The following is a 10,114-nucleotide window of genomic DNA, read 5'->3' as shown; positions in this document are numbered from 1 at the left end:
ATGTATATTCTTATAACTCTCTATGTTACGGCGCGTACGATGGTCCGTGCGCCGTCTGAAGCTTTATACTATATACTGATCTACTACATACTATATACTATAAACTGAATCCTTTGACGTAATCTTAATAGCTTGAAGGAATCTCTAACCCTGTAAGTGTTTTCGGTTTATGGATGGTCCTTAGAACAATACTTAGGTTTATTGCGCACTCTTACAAATAACGGAGAAAGCGGGTAGTTATTTTTCCAATAAACAATGTCACCCACGAGCCACGTTGGTAGGAGGCTTCCTCCTCCTATCTTCGTTCATTAACGTTGGCTATAATCAATGGGCACCCTCACTTTCCTAACGAAAAGTGTGAACAACGAATCCGCGTTCTTTGTTCAGAAAGCACACCCACACTGAGATTTCCTCTCGTGGCGGCACACGAGAACGCAAATCCCACCACTCGAAACCAACTAGTGTCGGACGACGGCAGCGCAGTGGTTAGCGCCATAGAGTACAAACGTTCGGATCCCGGGTTCAAATCCCGGCGCCTCGTACTTTTCCAAAGTCCGATGTTTCTTCCACGACATCTAAATAAGAAGGAAATACAGCAGTACTACACCCCGGCAAGCGACATCTACAGCCAGCAGCCTACAATTATCACGGATATATGAAGGAAGACGGAGAAAAAGAAGAAAAAAAGTGTGTTTCGTCCAGAGCCTGCTAGTGGACTCATCAGTAAGGCTTACCTAGCAGGCTCATACCTTAGACACAATGGAAGGAGGGGGAAACAAAGCTATGTACATGGCAGAGACATTGAAGACGGATTCCTCCCTCCCACGGCCGGACACTGTATCCAAGGCCGGTCGGATCTCCTACCCTCTCTTGCGACGTATCCCAGTGGAGCGGCCCCACTCTTAATCTAGTTTGGTGGGAAAGGTTCGCGTACACACCGTGTGTAAGAACTATTAAAAACCACATAGTGTATCGCGACTACCTTTCTACTACTTAACCCAAGTCCTATATTATCAGTCTTAGGTCCGAGGCGGCTCCTGTCACGTAAAGTTGGTACTTGGGTGGTAGTAAGAAGGCTGAGTCGTAACCCAACTACTTATTTTCCTTTATAAAATTTTATTATAAACACTTACAAAATAACACCGAACCGGAGAATAGGGGTTGTATGAGTACAGCAACTAGAAGAGGAACAAGAACTGCCCGAGCTGGGTGAAGTCTCGGTTTATATACGTTTTGGTTTTAGGATGTTGAGGGGCTAGGTGTAGGTTATGATGTAGAAAAGTGTCCGAAGGTCGGGGGTCCATATCCTATCTCTGATGTGGACGGAGGTGCGTCACAGCCTTGGTGTATTCTATGATAATAAGGTGGTGATGTGTCCAAAAGTGTCCGAAGGTCGGGTGTCGATGTATTATCACTGATGTAGGTTGAGATGTGATTGATGTCACATACCCCCCTCTTTAGATTGATTTTGGTCCTCCAAAATCTTGGTGTTTCCTCAGTATGGAGCGATGGAATTGGACTCTGACTGGTTCGACTTGTACTTGTTCTTCTTCGTCGTGGTATATGCTTTTGCTATTTCAACCTGTGAAGGTTGTTGGCTGGTTAAATTTCGACTACGATTAATAGGGATAGTTTGCTAAGTTTGACGAAATGCCGCAGTATCACGTGTTGAATCTTTTGTAGACTTTCTAACAGCCTGTGATATAGAATGAGTTAGTGGTCTTTGAGTAATGGTTTTATACTATCTTGTTGTTTCTTTATAGTTTGATTGTTATCCAGTTGTTCCTTTGATACTTGCATTTCTTTGTTTTGTTTAGCAACTTCTAAAGCCTTTTCAGCATCTACAACTGGTTCTTTTTCCATGCATGTAATTTCTTCTTCAACCAGTACAACTGTGCTTTCCTCTATAGTTCGTGTTTTTGTGTCATTTAGTAAACTTTTCAATTCAATTTCCACAGTATCTGGAGCTTTAGATACCGACTGACTGTCATCTTCTGCATTTTCAATGCCCCAATCATCAAAGATATCCTGAATGACACTTCTTTTGTTAGTTATGCGCACTTTATCTGCTTCACTTATAGATTTATTCCTTCCTTCTGTATTAGCAACATGTATAAGTACGACAATTTTATTATGAATAATTTTCTTTTCTACATTAATTTTATGTGAACTATCAAAAGATTAATCTTGCCATTTCCATTTGTTGTTTCTTGTTATTCTTTTCTTTAATATCAATGTCATCTGCAGTTTCTAGATCACTAATTACTCCTGAGGTAATAGGAGTTATAGAATCGTTTCTTGTCTTTGTATGATTTAATATGTCATAATTGTATTTCTGGCTACAATTTTCAGAAACTTCTTGAGCCACAATTTCTGTTGAAATTACTTCTATAATTGTTCCATCACTTTCTCGTGCTTAACCTATCGAATTAAATTCTTCATTTACAATTTCAGCGTTCTTCATTCCTTTTTGTTCTGCAGAAACATTTTTTTTTCTTCATTGGAATTTACAACAGTATCCTTTTCATGTACAGTTAAAACAATATTTTTTTCCGTACTTTCATTCATATCATTAATATATAGTAGTTTCTACAGTCAGTACCATTACTTCTGAACTACTATCAACTAGTTTAGACAAATCTGTGTCTGTATCCGTGAGATGCAATGTTTGGGCTTTATCATCAAAAGTTTCACCAAGTGTTTTAATTAATGCTTGACACTGAGCATTAGTAACACTAACTGTATCTATATTTAACACTGTACAAACGTTGTGTTTCTCAATGTTTTGTTCACCCTCATTTGTATTAAATATTTCAACATCGTTCGTACTTTCTTTATCTAAAGATGTGTCACCTGCATATCTTGAATGATCTCCAATCTCAGTTGTATTCTCTGCTTGCTCTTCTTGAAATTTCTCATCTTTTTTTTTTTTTTTTATATTGATCATCAATTTGTGGGTCCTTATTTATTATTTCTTGTTCTACTTCATTAATCGCAGCGTTCTTTATGCTCTCTGTCTCACTACTTTCCTTACTTTAAAAATTTTTTTTTGTTTTTATTTAAATCTGTTACATCACATTTATTTACTACTAAACCATCTTGAATTGTATTATCTGTACATTCCTGTGACTTATTTTTTTTTTTTTTTGATTTTCTGGAATATCATGCACATTCATTATAATATCAGTCGTTGATTCTGATATTAATGAAGAAGATACATCTACTTTTATCGATGATTCTACTTTATTAATGTCACTGTGCACTTCATGTAGTTGTTCCATAGTAAAACATCAAGATTGTTACAATTACTTAAGAAGTCATGGATTGTTATTTAAATATTTACTGCACTTTTCCATCAATGTAACCCTTTATGGCAGTTTGACATTCTACAGAACACCAATGCTGTATCAGTTTATATTTTTCTTCATCATGAAGTTTTATTATATCACCTAATTCTTCCTGATGTTTTTTTTTCTTTTTTTTCAATTTTCAAATAAGAGTGTGTTTTCTATGTGAATCTTTTAATTCTTGGTTCGCCTCTAGTAAGCGATTATTAACATCTTTGGAAAGTTTTTGGACGTTTTCCAGTTCTTTTCTAAGAAAATTATTTTGTTCGTTCATATCTTTTACTTTACTAAAATCCAGTTTCAATTTATTAGTTTCTTCTTCATATTTATATCCAAAATCACCCACTTTTTCATATTCACCCTTTAGTTCGTCTAGTTCACATTGAAGGGCAGATTATTTGTCCTTGTGGTTCAAGAACTACATTTTATCTCTTTTGCATCTTTAGCTCCAGCTTCACGTTCCTCCATTGAATTACTAACACATGAATTAAGTTTGGCCTTTTTTTTTTGTTCCAGCAAGTCAACTTCATATTTGTGACTTATGTTATTTCTTCTAATTTTATTGTTAGTTCTTCAATTTGTATTCCAAAAGATTGAACTCTTTTTACGTGCGTGTGTGTGTTTTTTTTTTGTAACTCGTCGAATTGCAATTCTAATTTTTGCACTTCCTCCTTCATGTCCTCTATATGCTTCTCGAACTCTTGTGTCGTCCTGTCTTTGTCGGAACATTCTACTTGAAAATCAGCGAGTTGATGCTCGGGATCGTAATTCAATTTTTGGTCGTTAGCAGTAATAAGCTCGCGTAACTTCACTTTTGAACTTGATCTTGTTTGGTCTTGATTGTGTTTTCGTGGTGCTTGTGGTGTTCTAAAAGTAATCGTCACGTTGCTTGCATTTTTAGTGCACATTGATACACTGCACTCTGCACAGGCAATGCTTTTGTTGTCATGAAATCTCTCTAACTTTTCAGTAACAAAACCTTTTATTTTATTATTTAATTTTGGATCATGCGCCCCTGGTGGAGATACATTATGTGTTCTCTTTACCTTTATTATGCACACGTTTTCCTTTTGCTCTCAATTTTTCGATCATCTTGTGCTGTTCTATATATTGTGTTCTTATGTTCTTCGCATATAAATCCTGTCGATTGACTTTATCTTTCAGTTGAGGTACATGTTTAATTCTTTACCTGTGATTATGATGAACAACCTCAGCGTATTTCCTTTCTCTCTCTCTTTTTTTTTTTTTTTTTTTTTTATGGATTTCTTGATAATCTTTTAGAAGTTGCTCGTTATATTTGGAAAGCTTTCTCACTTCGTCTTCAGCTGTTTCCTAACGGGATTTTTCTTCTTCAAGTTTTTCTGTAATCATTTTTTCTAAACTTCTCCATTTATTCTGTTCTTCTTCGAGTAATTCATTACTTTTCGGTATCTGGCTATCTTTTCCTTTAAAACATTTAATTTTATCAGAGAGTTCTCCTATTTTCAAACTTGCTTCATTTAAGGTAACTTTATGAATTTCCGATTGATGCTTTAACATTTGATGTAAGTCTTCTATTGCTGTTTCACGTTCTTTCAACTGTTCATTAAATTCGTTGTTTAGCATATCCACTCGAGAAATTTCGAGTTCTTGAGCATCGTTTCTTCTTTTAGAAATTTGGCTTATTTTCTCTCGCCTGCTGCTACATGTTGCTGTCATTTTATCAACTTCTTTCTTCTTTTTTTTTCTTTTTTTTTTTTTTTTGAACTTAAAATCTTGATTTAAGGTTTGTGTTTCACTATATGATTTATTATTATTAACTAGTTCAACATTATTTTCAGTAGATTTTTTTTCGCGTGATTTTTATACTTATTTAAATAGTTTAACATGAGCAAATGCATCGTACGTCAGATATACCATTTTTAATAAATTGTCGCCTTTACAACTCGAGTTACCTCTGAACGAGTCGCATGATTGATCAATAAGCCATGAGTAATTATGCAAATTCAGTTTTTTTTTCATCTATTTATTTGAATATTATAACAAAGACTTTACATTGAATATTTTATTAAAATTGTAAGTTTTTCATAAACGCTTCAAAAGCCACAGTCTATTGATCAACTCCTCTATCCTTTCTCTTTCTCCTCACTAAAATAGATAAATTCCTAATGTAGTTTGTGGATAATATTTTTTTTTTTTTTTTCTAAAGCAAATCACATTTATCATCTGATATATTTTTTGAAATAATTTCTGTCTGTACATTTTCTTCTTTTCCCTTACTCCTCTTTCTCTTTCTAATGAATTCTTTTTATTCCGTAAAATAGTTTTTGTATATTCAATTTTGTTAAGTGCAATCCTTATTTCTGATAACTTACTTTTATTAGATAATTCTTGTGAATCTTCTACTACATCTTCCATATCATTTCGAGTGCGGCTTCTACCTTCAGTAAATTTAATATCTTGAACCGTATCATTAATTTCAATAGCTCTTTCGGTATCAAGTAAATCGCACTTATTATTGAATATACCTTTTGAATTGACTTCTGTCTCTGTAGTTTCTTCTTTTGTATCTTCTTCGAGTTTTCTTTGTTCTTCTAATCCACCCTTCTCATTTTGTAGGATCTTCCTTGTATCTTCATCTTTTTTAACTTCGACTTTATCCGATCTCCTAGGTCTGCCTCTATGTTTCGCTTCATCAGTTGCTATTACACCCGTTACTGCATTATCATTTTCTACAGATTTATACCTATTGCTATCACTAGCTGTGTTCGTTAAAAGAACTTCCCTTCGTTGACGAGTATCAGTTGTTTCGTTTTCACTATCTGAAATTGATTTTTGTTTAACACCTCTTTTTTCTTCTTTGGCAAATTTATTTTCTACATTTTCCGATGCCTTTTGTTTATTAATTATTTCAGACTTGTCTTCGATTAATTTCGTCTTTAAAGCGCTTCGCAAAATTTTATTTGTGTTTGATTGTCTGGTTTGATTATAAACAATTTCTTCAAATTTTGGCGAAGTAGCAGGCTTTGCAGCGACATTATAACGACTGCTCCGTTTACTACTATCTAACATAGATGGAGATGGATTCTTGTCATCTTTATTCTCTAAAGACTTCTCTTGTGTATTAGCATCTAAATTTCTCGACATAAGATCTGCTGAAGTTTTTGATTCTGTAGTGTCACACGCATTTTTCGCTGTCATCATTTGGTCTTCTTCTATAAGCAAATGTTCATTATTGTAAGCATTATCTCTTGCTTTTTGTATGGATTCTAATGATATATTTTGTTCAACGTTGTCTATTGATTTTGTATCATTTTCAGCAGTTGATTTACTAACTGCTTCTAATTCCTTCGTTTCAATTTGGTTTTCTTTATTTGTATCGCCGTCCAAAATATTTCTCATTGAAATATTATCCTTCTTGTTATGATCTTTTTCTGCTTCTCCTAAACTTTTACTTTTTTTGTCAAACCATTCTTGTAAATTTTGAGTATCTTGTGACGAAGATGGTGACAAATCATTATACAATACTGCAATATCTTCTTTCCTTCGTTTCACAGACTCTTTCTGGTATTCTGTTGAGCTATTGACATCAAACATTAAGTCTGTTTTAATGAAAATATAATCCTGTGAAGCGGTGTCAATTGATACTTTCTTTTCATAAGAATTTTCTACATTAGACTGCAATTCTTTTGAAAATTCTTTCAAAACCATTTCTTCATTTCCTACAGTAACGTCTGTTTTCTCCAAGCTTTTGTTCAAATTATTAGAAACTAAACTACCCTGATAACTCCGACTAGTCGCTGCTTTAATAGTCTCCTTTAACAGTTTTCTTAACTTGATTTCGTTCTACTTCTGCATAGCGTCTAGTATGGCCCGAATACTTGGATCCACACCAGTAGCCATAGGGCTAACAGAAGATGTGTCTTCTGATTTTTTGCTCATAGTGGTTATTGTACTGTTGTTGGAGTCTGTACTAGCGAAGCTACTGCGACGAGTACGATAATATTTAAAAGAATCCAGTTCTTTACCTGAATATTCTTCTTTTCGTGACCAGTTTCAGTTTTGGTGATGACCGTAGTCCGCTTTTCGTAGAAGTCGTTTTCACGTAAAGTGAGCTGATCTGCAGAAGTCCGCTGATCCCTCAATCGTCAATGATGCACGTATGCCGAAATGCGTAATTTCGTTTTCTTGAAGTTGATGGATCCTGGCACGGATCGCCAAAATGTCACGTAAAGTTGGTACTTGGGTTGCGAGAGAAAAGAAAGCTGAGTCGTAGCCCAACTATTAATTTTCTTTTATCGAACTTTATTATGACTTTGGCACTTACAGTAGAATAACGTTGAACAGAGAAAGGGGTGTTGTACAAGAACAGCAACTAGAACGAGAACTCCCCGGGCTGGGTGAAGTCTCGGCTTATATACACCCTGGCTTGGGGATGTTGGGGGGTTTGGTGTGGATTCCAAGGAGTCCGAAAGTCGGGGTTGGGGCCTTATCTCTGATGGGGACTAAGATGCGTCGCGGCGTTGGCGTCCGACAGTCGGGAGTCGATGTCTTTTCTCTGAGAGGTAATTGGTGTCACAGGGTCAACGGGACGAACTCTCCATCTAACAAAGGCATTAAGTAATCCTATAGCTCTCCTTAAAAGAAAGATTTGTAGCGGCACATGGCAGTAAACATTCCAACGGTTTCTGTCCCGTAGCTCGCCACACGCAGATCCTATTCTCCGGGCAGGATGTTTACCAGATGTCGACGCGTCTCCACAGTACGCGATCGGCTAGCCCGAGGACCGTCATAAACACTAATATCTAGTTACCTAAAATCCTTCAACAGATACACAGTCTTTGTCCCAGTTACGGGAAGACAGGAGAGACCTATTTTTCCACAAACGACGTCTCCCACTAGCAACCCTCCCTCAAGGGCGGCTAGCATCCTTTTCTAACTACCGATATGGAGATTGGCCAATTAGCAGCAACGTCAATTTCCCTTACTTTCCGAACGTAGGATGTCCCCGACGAATCCGATGATTTCGTGTCCTTAGACATACCCCTTCATATTTTTCCTCTGGGGTATCACCGGGTCGGAAAGTCTCTCTCTCTCTTGCGGTCTCATCGACAAAAAAGGATTAACTCCTTACGGTCAGCGAATATTAACACAGAATCCGACTTAGATTTTTTGCGAGTGCGTACGACTACCGTCCCGTTGTCCGCGGATTCGTTATTGAACCTAGGATCATTGTCATTAGTCTCTCGAATATCTAATAACCACGGTTACTTGTCCGGTTCTATGGTAATCGTATTTGCACTAGTCAATGTCTTCTCTATTGCATAACGACAACGTGTAACCCAAACGAAGATTCGTTTCACGCCCCTAACCCTAATTCTAATGTAAACCCGACGTATATATATATATAAATAAATAAGTAATTATAAATTAATATTACCTATTATTAATAATAATTTAATTATATATCTCAAGATAATAAAATATTTATAATTTATATTAATTTTTATATATAAATAATTAATTATATATAATACATTTTTTTCAATTTAAAGTTAAAATATTTATATTTATATTTTAATTTTTTTATAAAATTAAATGTATGTATAAAGATTTTAAAATTAATATATTTAAAATTAATAATTATATATTAATATATACTTATATACAAGATAATTCAATTTTTATCAATTTTATTAAAAAATTTTATTTTATTACGTTAAATATTTATAAATTATTTTAATTTAATTATCTAATTAAATTATTATTAATTAATTATAATAGCAATATTTATAATAGTATTGTTAATTTTTTATTTTTATATTTTAAAATATATATATAATGTACGTATCCATTATGTATTTCCAATGTACGTACAGCAGATACTCACAGGAAAAACCAACGAGACTAATAATAAAATCAATGAATTAGAAAAAAAGAGCTATAGACAAATATCTTATAATATACCGTGGCATAATCTGCAATTTATTATAAAATAATTGATCCGAGCAGTATCAATTATAAAAGAAGATGGCTGAATATGATAGACACTGTCGAATACTAATCAAATATAATCATTTAGTTAATCTTTAAGATTTAAGTTAAGATACATCTTTGAGGAATCAATAAGTGTTTCGCTAATAGCCTAATAGATCTTTTGATAGATCAAACGAAGAAATACCTAACCGCGATTACAGCCAATTGGTACATATTATTCGATACATAATTAATATTTGTATCACGTACAGCGATGCAAGTGGTATTGAAGAAAATAGCCATTTTATGTTACAACTATAACGAGTAAATTTACTCGTTTACCTTGAGAGGAATTAAAAAGGTACCTGACTTTTAAATAAGCATTAAATAAGAAATTTAAATATCGCAGACGGTGATGTAGGTGTTATTCAAGAAAAGAGAACATTTTATTTTGTAATTAGCACGAGTAAATGAACGAATATCGATAATATAATATAATGATTAATATGAATTTTATCTGGCTGATTATTTAAATACCATAACATATTTCACAGTAACGTCATCGACTGCCGTTAGGCTCTTTTCCCTTTTTGTTCAAACTAATTGATAGTCGAAAACTAGTATCAAGGAGGTGTGAATTTAGTCTTAGTTTGTAGAAACTATTAAAATGATAAAAATGGATACCGTATTAAATCGTCGAAGGCGCCAATTTACGATAAAAATTAAGAAATTGTTCAATTTGATTTTGTTATAATGGAAAACCCGTCCTTTGCTATGTCAAGAGATCGTTAACGTTTGATTGACATCTCGAC

The sequence above is a fragment of the Bombus huntii genome, unplaced genomic scaffold, assembly GCF_024542735.1.
Source record: "Bombus huntii isolate Logan2020A unplaced genomic scaffold, iyBomHunt1.1 ctg00000072.1, whole genome shotgun sequence".
Taxonomy (NCBI): Eukaryota; Metazoa; Arthropoda; class Insecta; order Hymenoptera; family Apidae; genus Bombus; species Bombus huntii.
This window is presented reverse-complemented; position numbering follows the sequence as displayed.